An 18,632-nucleotide genomic window follows, 5' to 3' on the forward strand; every position below is an offset into this window, starting at 1 on the left:
AACATTTATGGAGTGTGAGGCAATACATTTAATGTTCATAAAAACGCATTCAGAAATTGGTGTTACCATTATCTTGGTGCTGCAAGGGAGGAAGCTGCAGCACAGCAATGTCAGGTTATTTCTCCAAAGACACACAGCCATAAAATAACAAAGTTAGGATTCAGACCCATCCTAATTAACTCCATGGGCGTGATGCCTGGCCACTATCTAAATTGAACGGGGTTAGGGGAGGGATATGACCTTTAGATATTTGTGGGTTCTTGGTGGGTTTTTTTTTCCCCCCTCCTTGAGACAGGGTTTCACTGTGCAGTTCAGGCTGGTCTTGAATTCACTCTGTTGCCTAGGCTGGCCTTGAACTTGCAGCAATCCTCCTGCCTCCGCCTCTGGAGTACTGGGATTACAGGTGAGATTTGTGCTTTTAATGTTTTTTGTTTCCCTAATCGTAGTTGATTCTTAAAGCAAAAGTATTGTTTCCTCTTTCTTTGGATAAGAAAACTAGGATTTGGGAACTGAGTGATTTAAATCTCTCCTCTATGTGTGTGTGCACCCTGTGACACACATTCATGGGAAAGGGATGTCCTCTCAGACTTCCTTAGTAGATATTAACATGCAGCTCGGGGAGTGACTGTCCCCTTCGCTGCATGGTGCCACTGAGTTTTATCAGCTGACACACCAGAGGGGGTGCCTGGTATGGAGCGGTCTGGAAAAATTTATATGAGGAGCAGCTCAATCTAGGGAAGACTGGAAACCTGACCCCTACCCTCAGGCACTTCAAGGGTCCTATGGGGAGGTGGTGTCCAAGTCAGGTAGGAATGTTAGGAAGACAGATTATCTTTATTTTTTTTTTTTTTTTTGTCTTTTTCCTTTTTATCGGTACCAGGGATCGAACTCACGACTGCCTGCTTGCAAGGCAGGCGCTTATGCCGCTGAGCTAAATCCCCAGCCCCGACAGATTATCTTTAAATAAAGGTTATTAATTTTGTCACTGTCTTTGTTAGCACAAGTTTAAGGTATTACAAAACATGCTATATCAAATCAATGGAGAGGTCTCTGTCCTTCTCCCTCCAACCTACCCTCCCTGCAACTATGGCACTGTGAACACCTAGTTTTAGGCCCTCTTGGCTTTTAGAAAAAAGGAGCTTTCTAACAAAATCCAACAAAAGGAATGGATCATCTGCAGACTTGTCGCTGGAAGTGTTTGGAGAGACACTGTATGCTGGTGTTCTGTGCTAGGTTTGTGGGAAGGATTTCTGCTGGACATGGATGGTGGTTAGGAAACTCTCCCCATTTACAAGACTGACTGCCCTGAGCTGCATGGCCAGTTAGTAACAGAGACAGGTCCAGAACCAGGGCTTCTGATCAGGGCTTACATGAGTTCCTTTCCCAGTGTGATTTTCCCCCCAAATTCCTTAACTCCAGAGGAAAACTCTGTTAGTTTTATTCTGCCTCTTCCCACCTATGAGGATGTGTCAGGCCAGCCAAAGGAACATCTGTGATGTATCAGTGATGACTTAATGGACAGTCTAGATTTGGACTGTGATGTGACCCATGTCCACCCTCTGGAGGACCTGTGGCATTGTTGCAGGGTGCACCTTCCACTTAGCTCCAAGCCTTCATGTGTGCACAGTGGTGCCACCAAACATGTGGCACACGAGCTGACTCAGTCCTGTGGGTCACCACATACAGGCCCAGGACAGTATGTATCATTCTTGGGATCTGGCTCACTCCCGGGTGAGCTACAATCCCACCCCAGGTATTTGGTTGCTTCCTAAGGGATCCCTGGCAGCATGACGGTTAGTGAGCCTATGGGAACTACTCAGTACTTACCTCCTGGAAATGAAGGGTCCTGCTTTTGACTGAGTGACAGTTCCTGCTTCCTAAATCAGTGATTGCTGTTTGCTGAGGGAAGGCGGTAGGGGGCTTGGAAGGCCCTTACTCTCTGAATATACTTTTCTAGGTGACCTTGTCCCTCTCATGGGCTTAACCATTTCAAGGTTCTGGTGACATCCACATTTCTAGTTCCATTTTAGAAATCCCCTCAATTCCACTTGTTTGTGCATTCGCAGGTGCATGCTGAGGCCTTCCTCCATCTCAGGTGCTAATCTTTGTGCTGGATGCAGAGCACAGAGGCCTATCTGTTCTCCTCATTTCTCTGAGCTCTTAGATTCCACCTGCTTGGCCCCACCACAGCATCTTCACCATTTTCCTGACCCTTTGATTCTCCCCTTCTCTGTAAATTCCTACCTCCCATCCACTCTGAGGCTGAGCCAGAAATGACTGTGTGTGTGTGTGTGGGTGGGGGGCGGGGTCCTTAATCCCACCTTTTTATTCCTTTGTATTCCCTCAGTTATCTTGCATAAAATCTTTATTACACACCTATACTCCTTCTGGGCAAACAGCAATGAACAGGACTGACAGGATCCCTGCCTTCATGGGGCTTAGGTTCTAATGAGGGAGACAGGCCAGATCACTAGGTAAGATTATGTAATCCTATTTTTCACTTGGTTCCAGCCCAATCACGTTCCACATTCCTGACTCTGAAATACATTTCAGTTTCCATTTCCAGCTCCCTTCTCTCCATCTGTATGGTTTGCTTCTTGCCTCCGGCCTGGGCTTCTGCATGAGGTTCTTAGCTGCTCTCCCAGGTCTCGTGTGCCCTTCCCCACCCTATCTCCATCAGCCAAGAGCTTCCTAAAATGGAACCGATCATGTTACCCCTGCTTAAAACCCTCCATGGCTGGATTCCCAGTGCATTTCGAATAAAATTCAAACTCCTCAGGGGCCTTCATGGCCCAGCTGTTGCTCAGCCCTTTTCTAGCCTCTGCAGACTCATTCCCCCTCTGCACTCTGCTCCTGGAAAGGAGCAGTTCCCTTCCCTCAGCTTCGCACAAAGGCTGCTCTCTCTCCTGGAGCGTCTTGCACATGCTGTTTCCTCAGTGGCCCAAGTTCTTCCCTTGGCTGTGTTCTTTTCTTTTCGCCCTTTGTGTCTGGCTCAAGAAAGTGTCACTTTCTTGTGTCCCGTCCCCTTCACCACCTCCAAGTCTGCTACCTCTGTCTTCTTTTGTATTCCTGCAGCTGATTGGTTTTCTTCACTGTCCTAAGCCCTTTGTTTATCTTTATATTTGTTTACTGCTACCTCCCTGTGAGTTGCTAGGGCCTAGCACAGTGCTAGGGACTTGGTACTTATTTTGTGAATGAGTGACTGAGCAGGAGGTGGGCCTGGCAGAGAGCTTCTGAGTGGATCTTTTCTCTCCTTTCCAGGCTGCCTCCAGCTGGCTTGTGCACCTCACTTCTAGGGCATTCCAGGGAATCCTTGGGGAGCATGTGAGAGCTCCTCTCTTTGCATTATGCATCTCCTGTCTGAGAAGCTGTCAGAATAATGAGGAGGGCAGAGAAAGAGAGAGACTCTTCCTCTATTCAGAACTTCTGTTTCTCATTTCTGCCTGGTCTTTTTTGGTACTTGTCAAGATCCCCCTCTCTTACTGCAAGGGTGCCAGCTCATCAGGCCTGACCATGTGTGCCATACATTGTAGCTGTTCAATAAGACGTTCGAGTGAATGAAGAAATGACCAAAAAAAGGAAGAAGCCAACAAGGAGGAAGAGAAGAGGAGGGAGGGATGAAGGAAGCGATGAGGAAAGAGGCTGGCAGAAAGTCAGCTGGGGAGTGGGAAAGAGGCAAAGGCGGCCTCAAGCAGAGTCCCCTGATCCAGCCTCTGCCTCTCCCCGTACCCCCCATCGCCCCTTCTGTCCTTGCCTGATGCAGGTACCCGCATACTGTGCAGGCCTTGGGGTGGAATGGAGAACTCTTTCAGACCCACTGACACCATGGGGTACTTCCAGGGCTGTGAGGCATGCCTGCCCTGGAGGAAACCTGCGCAGGGACCATAGCCTGGATCCTTAACCCGAGGCACAAGTTCACTCCTGAGACCCCTAGGAGCCCCTGCCATGCCTCATACTTAGGCCTTGCCATAGTGGACTTCAGTTCCCTAGCAGTGATCAAGTGTTCAGGGCCAACAAATAAGGACGACTTTCCTCTACTCCTTCGTCCCTCTTGAAAAGGATGCCGCCTCCTCATGCCCCAGGCCCAGCCAGCTGCCCTTGGGAGAACCAAGGCCCTTTCCCAGAGGAGCTGTTCTAGAGTAGCTGTTGCTATGGTGGCCCTCCCTGGGTGAAGGGCCCCCAGTTACCATGGAGAACAGAGATGTGCTAGTGCCGCTGCCGCCGCCGCCATGCCTATGCCTGCCTCAGAGAAGCTGCTCCTGGGACCCTTCATCTGTTTGAGCCTGCTGGCTGGTCAGCCTGGGTGCCAGTCTGTGCCATGCAGGACATACAGTAGTCACAGCATGGGGCACAGAAGGCAGGCCAAGCTCTCCTCGTACCCCAGCCTCATCCAGACCGCGCAGCAGAGCCTCTCCTCCCAAGGGGACACACTGTTTGGACTTGTGGCAAATCACCTAGGGACGTCATTTCTCTTAGGACCCCACTAAAGGTGGCAGCCATCTCCCAGAGAGCCTGGGGCAATATGGAGAGGAGACAGGAGGAGGCGCGGAAGCTTCAGTATTATCAACCATTCTCCCTCTGGACCTCAGTGCTGGATTGCAACAAGCTGGATTTTTCTGGACAGAATTGGAATGTGGGTCTCTAGCACTCACTGTTTTTTCTGGATCTTTCTCATTGCAGTTAGGGGGCTGTCGCTAATTACCACCCTCTTGCTGCCCCCCTCCCCTGAAGTGCATATGCACATTTCCAAGGTTCTGCTTTTTTCACCTTTTCTTCATCTTTTAATCTGTGCACAAGAAAGTATCTTAACCAGTCAGCAACATTCTAGTATGAATTAGAGTCCATAACTATTTTATTTTCCAGGAGATGAGGATGTGACCTCTCAAATTATGGAGTAAGAGCCTGTTACAGGAAATCCAATGCAAAGGCACTCTAAACAGGATAATTCTTTTTCTTTCTAAATCTAGAGGAAAAGATAACAGGACTTTGTTTTTGTTGATCAAAATAGAAGTCAGGCCATTACAAAGAATTCTGACCTGGTTGTAATTAACCAAAAAAGAAAGAGAAAGATGAAGGAAGAAAAAGAAAGGAAGAACGATAAAGAAGAAAAAATCAGAAGTGATGTCTAATAGGAAGAGTTGCTTGTGTTTAGAAGACTATCAATCTCCTTTTTAACCCCCTGCCACATTCTAGAACTCAGCCTTCTGTCCGTCAAACTCTTATTCATCCCTCAATACCCATATAACTGTCACCTTTAAGAAGGTAGAAGCCCTCTGTCTTGCCATATGTAAGCACAGCACCTTGTGTACTTATCACGGTGGTAGCTTGTTACTTGTGCTCTTATCTATAGATGCTTTTCTTACAAACCTTTTTATCTCCAACCCCTGCTCAAGAGATCTTGAGTGAAAAAGGTAGGATAGTGAATGGGTTAGCTGTCCACTGTTGACTGTCTACTGTCATTCTAGCACATGCCTGGGTCTCAGGCTATGTCTAGAACAATTCTGTGGTATGTGGAGCTCCTACCACCCCAATACCAGGGCCAGCTAAGTCCCCACCCCAATCAGGGTTCCCAAACTTAACTCTCCACTCCCCCAGCTCTCTAGGCTTCAAACAGCCTTTTCCTTCTGCTGTTAGTAGCTACAGGATTGCTCAGGTACATGTGGACTGAGTTCTCTTTCCCTGGCTTTTCCTTCTCAACCTTTGTGACATATGTTCTGTAAGCCGCGCATCCTCCATAACTCTCTAGGGTACTCATAAGGTACTCAGTTGTGCTCTTTGGCAAAATTCCTATTGCAGAAGTCATCCATGGACAGAGAGACTCAAAGGTGTTGTGTCTAGGGGGGTTTAAGCCAGTCCTGTGATGTGACTTGGCTTCAGGTCCCACATCTGTGAAGTGGCCTCACTCAAGGGTATATATAAAGGTTAGATAAGAAAGTGGATGGGTGGGTTCTCTGACTCAGGGATCAGGTACCTCTGGAAGGCACAGCAGCTGCATTTGAGCATTGCAACAGGGCAAAATGTTGTTCTAAACCCTCTAGGGAGAATAGTCCTGTGAACAAGCCCAGGAGGCAAAGGCTTTTACCTTATTGCAAGTACATTTCACAGGCTGATTTTGACCTGAGCAACAGGCTAGCTCTGGCCCTGTGCATCTGCATCTGCTTTATGGGTAGATACAGCCACAGGTAGCCCCTCAGCATAAGCACCACTCCTGCCATGATGCACTGTCCATGAACAGCTAATTCTAGCTGCCACTAGCTTTGCTAGTGAACTAAAGTTCTCTAAGCTCCTCTGTGGAATGGAGTAGGGTGGGGGATTCTACATCTCCTGCAGAATCTGTTGAGAGGAGATGTAAGTGGAATATGTGAAAAAGCTCTCCAGGTAGCTGAACAATTCTCAAAGAGTGCCACGTTCCTGTGAGCCCCTGGAAATGGGACCCCAAGAAGGCAATGAAGTGAGAGGAAGCACAGGAGGAGGCTAAAGGGGAAGCAGGTGTTACAGTTTGGGTCTTAATTGTCTCTCCAAACCCCATATGCCGATGGCTTGGTTCTCAGCCCAAGATGCCCCTGAGAAATGGTGCAAACTTTAGGAGGAGGCAGGACTTAACGGAAGGAAGTTAGGTTCTTAAGGACACATGCCACATGCTCCATTTGGGTGTCTGCTGAACAAGCTAGTGAATAAAAGGAACAAGGGTGAAAATTCAAGGAAGACATATATCACTTCACCTCAGGTAGGTCAAGACAGCAGGCATCAGTTACAGACCAGCAGAGATTCACTGGGGTTCTTTTTCTGGGGATGTTTTCTTTATATAATCACTATTTTTAACAGACTGACTTGTGGCTGGGTTAGCCTGATGCCACTCTGTCCTTGACAGTGAAAGCCCAATGTCACTCTGGGTCGTCTTCTAACTGTGGGTGCCACTGGCTCCAATGGAAGAGATCTTAATTCATTTTCTAAATGGAGACTTAGGAAGTTGAGCTGTGGAATGGAATACCACATGCTTTATTAGAGCAATTTCTGGGATGGGTTTGAGCCCTGCTTCTCAGGCCCAAGTGTCACTCTATATCTCTGGGTGACCTCACATGACACCAGCAAGCTTTGCCGTGGAGGTGTTCAGGCTCCTTGCCAGTCCCCATGGCACCCCTTCTCAGCTCTTTCCCCTCACTGCCAGTGCACTGATCGTTTCTTTGTCCATCCTCCACCTTTCTCTTTGTCTACCTAGGCCTGCTTGGAAACTCCAGAGAAATAGCTGACTCTCCAAGCCCATGCACTTCCTAAATTACTGCCATGGTCTATATGTATGAGTGAACTTATGTTTCTGAAAAGAGGACCCAGACCTTCCACTGGATTCTCTCATCTAACATCAGATTCACATTTCATTCCCCATCCCACTGCGCTGTGAAGGGCTATCAGTCTAGCCTCTGGGCCTGCACAGCGGAGAAGATAGATGGAACCAGTTGGCCCTTGGCTGCTTTTTAGTCCCTCCCAATAAGTCCTCACTCCGGGATTTTGCTCTATCACTGATTTCACTAGTTCATCTGGATTCTACATGGGACTGGATATGGACAGATTTGAGACCCCGAACTCTAGCCTGGTTCCCACTGTACAATTATTGCCAACTTGCTTAACCCGACAGTGTCTTGGGGTAATACTGCCCACCTTACTAGGTTTTCACAGGCTCCAAGTGAGATCCTGTGTCCCTAACACTGAGCTCAAAAAGTGACACTTCATAAAACTTCTGTCCTTCCTCCTTCCCTCGATAAACTCTAAGGCCACTGCCAGCTATCAGTCACCTCCACTAGAGAACATTTGAGAAAAAAAGGGCAGGGAAAGAGCACAGTCATCTTCAGCTACCCTTAAGGGGGCTGCACCTGGAGGGTTAGATCTGGCAGAGGATGGAAGAGAGAAAGCCTAGTAACCAGAAGATCTTGATATAGGCACTAGCAGTTTACATGGCAGGGAATCAACCAAATCTGTATCTGATGTTTGGAACACGGCTGGAATTACACTGGGTTTGGGCTTTAAGAAGACATTTGACATTGTCAGGCATTGTAATACACTCTAGGAGGCTTAGGCAGGAGGATGGAAAGTCCGAGAATGATAAATTTGAGATATTTATAGGAAAATACATGCACTTGGAAAATACAGTATTGAGTAAAATAAGTCAGACACACAAGCTTAAATACCCTGTGGTATCTCTTATTTGAATGAGGCAAAGTGCAAGCAAAGAAGATGATAAAGGTTAGAAAGGGACAAGGGGATAGATCTCCAGGAGGTAAGTATCCAAGGGAAAAAGGGGAGGACTGGGGGAAAGGGGAAATGAGAGGAATAAAGACGTGCTATGTTCAGGACCCTACTACCTCCAATCAATGTAAACATGTATAATACTAACAAGTATGAAAAAGATGATAAGGGGCCCTGACGAGGAGGGGTGAAAGGATGAAGAAGAGGGTTAAAAAACCCAAGGTGTAATGCATGTAACTCCTCCCCAAGATGATTATAAATTGTATGAATTGCACACATTTGCTAATAAAATAAAATTTAAAAATTAAATAAAGAAAGTTAAGCCCAGTCTGGACAACATAATATTTAGTGAGATACTGTCTCAAAAACTAAAAATGTCTAGGTGTAAAGGCCTTGGGCTCAATTCCCAGTACTGCCAAAAACTAACAAAAAAGCATATATGTGAATTTTGTGGAGTTCATTTCTAAACATGAGGCCGGGAGCTGACAGGCCTGGGTCCATTCCCTCAACCCCAATCCAGATGTCTGCCACTCTGGACTGTGGCTTTCCCTCCACCCCCAGTCATCAGAAAGCATTCACAGGAAGCCCGTGTCAAGCACTCATGGCAAAAAGTATAGAAGCAGGAACAAGGGAAGTCTTACCACTAAGGGGATTATTAGATCAGAATTTTTCTATTTTGACTGGATGGTTAGTCCTGTATGTGGTGATTGCATGCCAAGGACCCTAGAGGCTGTTGCCTACACTGGCCACTTAGAAACACATCAGCTCTAGAGAAGCTGATTTAAGACCTCCAACCCTGTCCTCCCAGCTGGTATGGGGTCACACCAGCAAGCCAATCGGCTAGACTGCAGAGCCTCCTAACGTCTCTCCCCACACTGTCTCATTTTCTGGCAGCCATGAGTTCTCTGCTAAATAAGCTTGCTCTAGGCATGTATTCTGTTCATTTCAGGTAGAATTTCAAGTTAAAAAAAAGTCAGTTTTCTCTTTCTCACATTGACATGGTAGGGCATTTAGAGGTACATTTCTGAGAATTTAGGAATTCTTGGCTCTTTGTATTCTGTGGGCCTGTTCCAGCCTGCCCTGCCCTCATTTGACCCATCTCTTGCAAGGAGTCAGGGGCCAACATCTTAAGGAATGCCCGTAAAGGACACTGGATTTCTCAGATGTAAAGGGCAAGGGAAATCAAAGACGGCTCTTATCTGCTTCCAGATGATGGGGATAAAAACAGTCCAGCCCATGCCCTCTCTTGCCTCACTTGGCTAGTGGCTGAGTCAGTATGAGGCTGGGATTCTCCTATCTCACATGACTGCCAGAGTATCAGCTTCTAAGTCACCAATCCATATAAATCATCTTACAGCCTTCCTTGGGTCCCAGAAGGAGGCTTACTCTGTCCTGACCTCAGAAGCCACCTTGCTCCATCTACCAATGCTTCCCTCTCCCTAGATTTGGGCAGTTGATGCTTAGAAAATACTTTTAGCTACCAATTGTGACACGAACTATCCCCTTTCACAACTGAGGTGATGAGAGGGTATGGAGTTGGAGGAAATTCTACCAGCCACACCTTGAAGCTTGCTAAAAGACAGTTCTGCTTATACCCCTAATTTTCTGGACGTAGATGAGGCACCTCGCCATGACTATTCAGACCCTTAGCATTGGTTCCCGTCTACCCCCCTTAGGCAGTCCCTACCCCACCCTTCCACACATCCTGTCCTCTAGCCCAGGCATGCCCCAGTGCTCTTGAAGTTTGTGCACTTTCCTGCTCTGGGTCTTACTTTTCCCTTTACTTGCAGTGTCCGCTCCCTCTTCCTTCACTCGAAAAATTCTCATGCCCTGTGGATTCTTTACTGATCTACCCATACTCACCCCTGGACACACCTCCGTGAAAGCATTTGCTGCACCAGAAGGTTGCTCAGCTGCCTTTCACAAACCATTGAAGGGTCTTTGCTGTAGCGTTGGCCAGCTGGGTCACAAGGATTTATAGAGAGATGTCAGGAAGAATGACCTAAAATATAAATAAGGCCACAAGGAGAACAGCATGTTCCTTCAGTGTCATATAGAAGCTTTGCTTAACAGCCACACAAAGATCAATTCTCTGGAATTGTACAATCCACAGCTAGCTATTGAGCATTTGCAGTGTGGCTACTGCCACATGTCAGAATGGCAGTATTTTGACTTAGTCTGTTAAATAAAATATTAAAATTAATTGTACCTGTTTTTGCTTTTTAGTGTGACTATTAGAAATATTTAAATATGCACATGGCTGAAATTATGTATCTAATGGAAAGTGCCATGCTAGCAGAAAATATTGACTTTTTCATTTACAGTTAACTAAGCATTCAGATTGTGAATTTATATGTTAACTTGGACATCTTTTTGGTGGGGTCTGGTAGGGTTCCAACGAATTCTGTCCAGAAGGAAAGATAACCTAGTTTTATTGACCTGTGGGACATTAACCAAATTTGTCTTTAAGTTTAAAAAATTGTTTTGGTTATATATTTATTTTGTTTTTGGTTTTTTGAGACAAGATTTTGCTTTGCAGTTCAGGCTTGCCTTGAATCACTGTATAGCTAAGGCTGACCTCAAACTCTTAGAAATCCTCTTACCTCAGCCTTTGGAGTGTGGGGATCACGAATTTTTGCACCACCGCACCTGGCTTGGTGTATCTTTCTTTCAAATCCCAGTTCCTCAAATATTCTTTCAACCAATTTGGTTCCCTCGTTAATGAGTTCAACAAAATATTTGACCCATGTTCATTCTAAATTTGTATGAGATTTATGGTTTTAACTTTTGGAAATTTTACTTTGACAGATCTCTGTCTCCTGTTCAACGGAGAGCAAAGACTGAATATTAACATTCCTAGTATTAAGTAGGAAGTCTCTATAAATGCTGAGTGAACACAAAGCACTTGTTTGGAATTGGAATGTTAAGTTTGTGCTGTTCACTGTATTTTACATTGAGACCCCTAACAGCTGCAAGCCCTGAAGGAGGGAGATACAGGAAAGATGACACCCTTTTTTCAGAACCCAGCCTCTTTTCCAGTTCTTAAGGGGTGTGGTTTCAAGGGAAGGATGGCCAAAGCAAGCCCCATTATCGCGAGAGCCCATATATGTTTTCTGTCCCTTTTTGCCTCATGCTTTGAACTCTTAGCACTGTGAATCTTTTGCCTAAGAAGCCTGACTGCTCCTCAAGGGCTGGATGCAGAGGCACTTTTATTTTCACAGGTCAGTAGCAGTGCCAGCCTTGAGAGTCACATCTTCTAAGGGCCCTGGAGAAATCACTGTAGGTTATTAGACCTGGCTGATAATTGTAAAAATATGCCTCTGCCCTTTGCCTTCCTGGCCATGTCCACAGTGAAAGCGGCTAGCTGGCAACTGAGGGCAGAAGTTGATTCTGAATTCCTTGAGGACAGAGGCTTTATATCTGTATGTGCAGCACCTCGTAGCCTGCTGCCCAGTGGACACCCAGAGAATGCTAATCTGCCTCCCCATTTCTGCCCAGCTCCAGCTCTAGCTCCAGCTCCACAGCCTAGTAGATACACTCCTTGGTCTGGACAAAACACTGCTTAATCAATCTTCACTCTGGTCTGGCAAAAGCAGCTGGTGATTAAGCATCAAGCTTAGGGCTGGTAACCTTTGACAAGTGTCACAATGATTCTGCCCTTGTCCACATTCCTAAAAAAAAAATTGGTAGAGGCTTTGCTTCTAGAATAGGAAAGTAAAAGCAACATTTCTTTTTTAAAAATTGTAGTGAAATATACATGACATGGATTACCATTTTAGCCATGTTTCAGTGTGCCCGCTCGGTAACCGAAAGTATACTTACATTGTTGTGGGGCTGTCACCACCCACCCATCTCCAGAATTCTTTTCCTCTTTCCAAAGTGAGACTCTGAATCCATTAAACACTAACTCTTCCTTTTCTCCCTCGGCCCTAGCAACCTGCATTCTACTTTCAGTCTCTCTGGATTTGACTGTTTTATATACTTCATATAAGTAGAATCACACAATATTTACCTTTTTGTGAGCAGCTTGTTTTAATTAACATGATGTCCTGAACTTTCATCCATCTAGCATGCGTCAGAATTTTTCTTCTTTAAGTGAAATTTGTTGGGGCTGGGCATTTAGCTCAGCGGCGTAAGTGCCTGCCTTGCAGGTGTGTGGTTGTGACTTTGATCCCTGGTACCAATAAAAAAAAGAGAGAGAGAAATTTGTTTTCAAAAAAAATTCTGCTGTATTTTAGGACATTTTTTATCTATCTATTTCTCTGTTGATGGACTCAAGTTGATTTCACATGTTAACTATTAATGCAGCTATGTGTGTGCAAATATCTGCAATTATTTTCACTCTTTTGAGTTATATACCCAGAAATGGAATTCATGGGTCATATAATAGTCTTGTGCTTAATTTTTTGAAGTAAAAGCAACTTGTCTTGAGTATTTGTTATGTGCAGACTCAGAGTTGGGTTCTTCCTACCTAACATGTCCTCTAACTCACACAACAATGCCAGGGGTGGAGATTATCATCACTATTTTACAGAAAGTGAATTCTACCCACCCGCATCTGGTACTAGGGTTTGAACTCACTTGTGATGAATTACATCACAGCTTAAAAAAAAATTTTTAATAGAATGTAGTACAGGGTCTACCTAAATTGCCAAGGCTGGGCTTGAATTTGCAGTCCTCTTGCCTCAGCCTCCTCGAGTGTTGAGACTACAGGCATGCACCACCACGCCTGGCTAGAAAGCAAAGTTTCTGCCAATGAAGTGAATGGTTCAAGATTACCTGTAGTGACTAACAGCTGATTTTGAACCGAAGCATGCTTGATTCCAAAGCCACACTCTTCCCAAGGCAGCAAGCAATGAAAACCAATAGTCCTCAAGGGGAGCCTTGAAGCTATTAGGAACTAACTCCTCAATTAACAATTCACACCTTAGCAGGAATTAGTTGCTGACAAGAAGGGGTCATCACTCTCTCTTCACTTCTTTTCTCCTGCCAAATGCAACTCCACTGTCTTCCAGATGGTTCCCAGACACAACTCCCTTGCTTCCTCCACATGGCCAGACAGCCACCCATAGTGTACCCCACTGCTCAACTCAGGCCTTGTCTCTCTGCACTCCCAGGGGGGCTTCCCCCTCTGCGTCTCCCTGGACCCGTGGTCTCCTTCTGGCTGGACACTCTGCATTCTGCCAAGATACTTTACATCTAACTCCCTCTTGGCCACAGCCTCCCCTAGGGCACAGTGCACATCAGTTACCTGGTGCAGCTCACACCCACCGATGCTTGAGGTTCTGTAAGAGTTCAAATTAATGAGTCAATGAACCATTCAGCCAATAACAGTAGGGAAGGTGGAACAAAGAGAGATAAATTCGGAATTATTTTTCCCTACCTCACGATTTGTGTGAGACCAGGCTGTTGAGTAGCTTAGAATAATTTGTGTGCCAAATTCAGCATCCATGCGCAAGCCTGAGCCATTTGTGGAAGGAAACTCTTAAGAACAGTGACAAAATCATCCTCTCAAAAATATGCTCATGTGGTTGGCCCAAGGGTGGCAAAGGATAATTTCAGTGTAGGTACTAATTCCTGTCCAGAGGGAAACCAGATTTATCATAAGAACACAGCGTGTCTGAGATCTTCAGCACGGTCATTTCTTCCTGCCTTCAATCACCTGTCATCCCACAAAACCGCAGCAGTACTTGCTTTGAGTGAGGCATTTGAGTGAAAGAGGAAGCAACTCCCTCTGCTGTGGTGCTGGTGCTGGGACACAGCCTCCTGCTGGAAAGGTCCTGGCTTCGGTGGGAGAAGAGGCAGTGGCCAAGGGGAGACTTGGCCAAGGCACCAGGGGGGAAGCAGGTGGCTGCTCCTGAAGCCAAGCCTCTGGTTTGCCAGGAAAGCCTGGCCTCACCTTCAGGCTCAGCTGATGCTCAGCCTTTGACGTCAGGACTAGAGGCTGAGAGGAGGCAGAGAATTGATTGAGGTGAGGCACTAGGCAGGCATACAGAGAGAAGTGACCTGATGTCCTGTGTGGCACTGCTCATACCCAGAGGGCAGCAGGGGAGTGCCTGAAGCAGGGGGACATTGGCTAAAGGCCCTGAGAACTTCCATGTGAGGGGCCATGAGGTTCCCCACCACTGCATACTAGACTGGCTTGGCCGAGAGAGCATTTCAAAGTTTTCATGCTTGATGGGTCAAGAAAATGAACTATGGAATAGAGACAACATTGGAATTTGCTCAGAGGGCAGAATTAGGAGTTATTTGTCCAAAAGAGAAGGAAGCACTTAAATGAGCTGTTCATTTATGATTTTTTTTTTGAGACAGTGTCCCACTATGCAGTTCAGCCTGGGCTTGAGCTCACTTTGTAACTCAGGCTGGTCTCAAACTTGTAACAATCATCCTGCCTCAGCCTCCAGAGTGCTGGAATTATAGGTGTGAGCCACCACACCTGGTGTTCATGATTATTTGGAGGGTATCAAGCTGCCACTATTAACTCAGGTGATTCTCACATCAGACCTACAAGATAAGCAGGGCTCATCCCTTCATGTAGGCAAAGAAAAGGAGGAACCAAAAAGTGCAGGCCTTTGCTGGCCAGAGTCACCAGTAAAGGAGATGGGATTTGACTCCCATGTTTTGTCCTTGGCCCAGCATCCTTGCTGTCCATGCTGTTTCTCTTGGCTGCCTGGATCCAGTGGGCTCAATGTTAGGTAGACTCAGAGCAAGTCCAAGCTGTCTGGCTGCTCCAGGTGGTTTTTCTGAGGACTGGCCAAGAGCAAGATCTGCGGCAGGGCAGGCTCAGAGTCAGCCCTGACCATGCAGCCCACCACATCCCACCTCCGCTATTAATCAAGGTGCTCAGAGCCCTGTGCCCCTGAAACTTAGTGCATTTACCTTACCAGGCATAGGCAGGGAAAGCTTGGGAAGCTCAGAGGCTTCCTGGCTGGGGAAGGATATCTAGATTCTGTGACTCAAGAACATAAATCCACGGAAATTATTTCTTTCCCCTTACATCAAAGAAATGAGGCTCACAATGCATGCTTGACTACCAGGGAAGAGCCCTCTGTGAATTCCCTTGCTACCTTGGTTACAAGTGGGTCACTTGAGTTTCAGAAAAAGAAAGGCTGCTAAGCAAAGGTGTGTTTGGAACTGGTTAATTCATTGACTTCATCTTGGGAGAAGAGTGGGGAGAGGCTTTGCTCGCCACTGGTCTCTCCCTTCTGAGCACAGGCAAGACTTGCCTTGTTATTGCACTTGGAAATGTTCTCCTTGTTTACAAGGAAGAGGGTACTGGCCAAGCTCAAACCCTTTCACTCTGCTCAGAAAACTTCTTCTTAGAACAGAACTGTACCTCATCACATTCCCAGAGCACCAACCATATGCCAAATATCTGATAGATCGTATTTAATTTCAGCCCCACCTTTGGAAGAGGTGTTGTCTGCACTCTAAAGATGAGAAATCTGGGACTCAGGGAAGTGAACTTGCTGGTACAGGTAGCCAGTGAGTCACAGAACCTTGACCTTGCTTCCTACAGATATTAGCAACTTTATATTGGTGAAGAAATTAAGACAGGCTAATTACAATTGCCTGCAGCAAAGAAGTGCTAACTAAGTGACAGATCTGCAAGGGGAGCACAAAGCCTGGTGATGTTTACCATCTTACCTCCCTGCTATCTCTTGGGCAGGCTGTCAGTGTCACACAATATTGAATGGACTGCCAATCTCTGCTCCCTAGATCCCATCCACCAGCCACTCCAGTTCATCCTCTCAGCCAGCTCCTTGAAGCCTAGATACATGTTGTTTAATGGCACATCTGTTCTGAGAAATACCTCCTTTGGGGATTTTGTGGTTGTGCAAACACCAGAAGGTTAGTTACAAAAACTAAGATCGCTACAGTTTCAACAGGTGATATAGTAGTATAGGAATACCAACATATATGGTGTCATTCATAGACAGAAAAGTCACCATGTGGTACATAACTGTATCTTCACAGTCCAGCTCACATGTGCTTCCTCCATGAAGACTCTGACATTGGGCCATTGTGACCTTTTCCTTCCTGTCCTTTCCCATCTCCAGTCATGTTTACTACACATGAAGGCATGTCATCATATTTTGTTCGCGTGTCCTCTGGATTCACGTGCATGCGTCTTGTTCCTGTCCCATCTTGTTCTCCCTAAAGAATGATAATGAATGGTGCCAGATGTCACATTGCTTACAGCCTGGGGATGGATATAAGCTTCTTGAGATTGGAAGCCACCATTTTCATATCATACACCTCGTACAGTGCCAACCACAAAGTAGGTGGTCAGGACATTCCACACAGTTCCACGTTATCATTCAGAGCCTGGAATGTGCATTATCCTGATTGATCCTCCTGAGACCCTTGTGATGCAGGACAGTTCTGAGGGTCTAATGCCCTAGCTAAGGTTGCTGGCTGCCTAGGGGAAGAACAGGACTGGATCCTAGTTTCTGATCTTGAACCCAAGGCTCTTTCTCTGCACAAGCCACAAATATATGACCATCTCTCAGAACAGGCCCACTTGGCTAATTTTTTTTGTTATTTCTTCTTCTACGGAGACATGAAGAGGATCCTGCTGGGCTCTAGAAGGCATCATCAGACAGGCTTTGAGGGAAACTCAGGTCACATGGAGGGTGGTAAGAAGCATCTCAGGTGAAGCCCTGAAACAGTGTGTCACCTGGCCAGGCTAAAAGCATGTGAAGGCCATACCAAAGTCCCTAAAGGAGTCATGCTACTTCTGGGGTCTATATAGAAGAGTCCCTGCTCTGCCCTGTGGCCAAGCAGGAAGCCACCAGTCGAGGCAGGTGATCAGTTACAGACCAAGACCCAAGTAGTCCCAAATTCTTTTCTTAGAAGAAAGGATCTGTAGATGTAGGTCAGTGGTAGAGTGCCAGCATAGCATGTGCAGAAGTAGGAGAAAGGAAAACCACCAGGGACCTGCTACTGCCTCATATGATAGAGGAAATATGGCAGAAGGAAACAGGGCCATTGTTATGCCTCAGGATTCTGGAGGCAGCCAGAAGCAGTTGTGCTGTGGATATCCCTGCAGGCATCTGTGGAGCTGTCTCATCAGAAAGGAAGATTGGTTTGCATGGAACTATTCTCATTCAGAGCCAGAGTGAGAATGATTTGCAATGCATCCAGGAGGCTGGCCCTTGTCTGCTCCGAGCCACCCAGCCAGCCCTGGGATCTCGCCTGCTGAGGCTCATCATGACATCCTCACGTCATCTTGTGCATCATTTGCACCTCAGGTACCTGCCCAGCACCTGCTGCTTATCCAAGAACAGTCATGGTCATGTTTCATTTTCCATCTGAGTCTTCTCCGCCTGGGGAAGAGGCTGGGGCTGGACCTGCAATGGGAGCTGAGTGTGACACCTGCTTTTTCATAACAGCCCTGGCAGGAGCTGCTTGCTCTATGCTCTGTGCTGTCTCCTTCTCTGGGAAATGCAGAAATAATTGAATGACATGTGCATCGATTACGGGAAGAAGGAGATGGGTAGGAGGAGGACTGTCTGGAGATCCTGCCAAGGAGACTAGGAATTAATTCAGCCTGTCACTTTATATTGAGCTCCCTAAACAGGTGTCAGTGGAGTGGTCACCTCATCTGTCCTCAACACAGTACCTCACACTTTGAGCACGCACTTTGAAGAGCCAGCCAGAGCCTCTAGGAGTCCCACAGGGAAGCTGTGGCACTAGGATAGATCAGGCCACAGCAGTGGCTGCAATGCCATCCCATCCTAACCTGTTCCATTTAGTCCCATATTAGCTCACCCCCTGCTAGGTGCTGGAAATGCTGCCACGGTTGTAAGTAATGTGACCTTCAAGTTGAAAGACCTCACTAGAGAAAACATCCAGGTATATACAAAACATTTCTAGACTTTCAGGGATAATCTCAATTGATTCAAATACACTGCAAGTTCTGGCCACAGCAGGGAATACATATGCTCTTCTGTTCAAACCTGTGCCTGTTATAGAGCCTGGCCAGAGTAGGCACTGAACACATGTTTGTTGAATGAACAAATGAACAAATGTACAGATGATTTGGGTTAGACGACAAGATCCGGAGCTCTGCAATGAGGATTCAGTGTGCTTCCTGCTGATTGCCCCTACTTCCACCCTGTGGTTTCCTTTTAGGCGGTCTTAACCTCTCCACCTCCTCCCCTCTAGACCTGATCATGTCTCTCAAGCCCACGTAGCTGAAGACACTAATATTGGCAGGCCAGAGCCAGCAGAGAGTTACTTTAAGATTCTTAGCCTGACTGGGGAGCCCTAGAGAGAGTGAGATGTATTTTTAGCTCTTTGGGTATCTGGAAAGGTATTGAGATGCAGCCGTTGTTACAGACACCCAAGTAAATCAGTATTCTGCTACTGGCCTTCCCACACCAGCA

The sequence above is a fragment of the Cavia porcellus genome, unplaced genomic scaffold, assembly GCF_034190915.1.
Source record: "Cavia porcellus strain 051 isolate PalLab524CR breed Dunkin Hartley unplaced genomic scaffold, mCavPor4.1 scaffold_1, whole genome shotgun sequence".
Taxonomy (NCBI): domain Eukaryota; kingdom Metazoa; phylum Chordata; class Mammalia; order Rodentia; family Caviidae; genus Cavia; species Cavia porcellus.